Here is a 979-nt window from a genome sequence, read left to right as displayed (position 1 = left end):
TCGATGACGAAACTCGTCGACATCGATCGACAGAATCATTCGTCCCTTCTCTTTTGATTGGCGGAATCCAGCTAATGGAGATCGACTCGTCAGATTACACGATACACGATTTTCCTTGGGTAGAACGGCGATTAATGAAATCGGAAGGAGGGGGCTCGCTTTGAACCCGAAATCCCTCTATCTTGCCCTATAGAGATTTCCAGGAGGAAACGAGGAGAAACGTGGAACGGAGGGAGAGGAGAAAAATAGAAGAAGGAAGGAAATGGGTTGGGGTCTGATAAATAGATAAATAGGGTTTTCGGGGAGACACTCGGATTGGACCGGTTGGCTCTCGCCCAATCGTCGTGTATTAACGTTCCTGAAATCGAAGGGATCGTTTCTCACCGCTCCTCCCTTCCTTCCTTCCTTCCTTCCTTCCTTCCCTCCTTCCCTCCTTCCTTCCTTCCTCGGTGAAGTTCGAAAGGGTAGAAAGACCGTCGAATTCGTCGAGATAATTCGACGGTTAATCGAGCGAAACGACCGTGCCCGCGGAATCATGGCCATCGTTCGCTTCTCTCCTCTTTCCAACCCCCCCTTACATCCAGTATAACGTACAAAGGTTAATATCTACCAAGCAGAGGATAGATATCCTAGATCTTAATGGCGTGCGGGTTTTAATTCGTTTCTTCGTTATCAAGCCGAAGAATCCACCGGCCGGGTATTGAAAATTAAATATTGAAACTTCCATTCGCTCCGCTCGATGCCCGACCAACCAACCCTATCTACCTACCCCGCAATTATTTCGAGAGCGGCTTTTGTTCGCGCAAAAGGTTGGATCCAGAATCTCTCCCTCCCCCCCTCATCCCTACTTTACCAAGTTTAGACCCGGAATTCGGGCGGGATGATGATCCTTGATCGTAATCGATCAAACGCCAGTCACCGGCAGAGAGAATGGGGGGAAGGGGTTGGAAGTCACCGCGATAACGTGGAATTAGGGAGC

This window comes from Apis dorsata, unplaced genomic scaffold, assembly GCF_000469605.1.
Source record: "Apis dorsata unplaced genomic scaffold, Apis dorsata 1.3 scaffold_163, whole genome shotgun sequence".
NCBI classification, from domain to species: Eukaryota; Metazoa; Arthropoda; class Insecta; order Hymenoptera; family Apidae; genus Apis; species Apis dorsata.
This window is presented reverse-complemented; position numbering follows the sequence as displayed.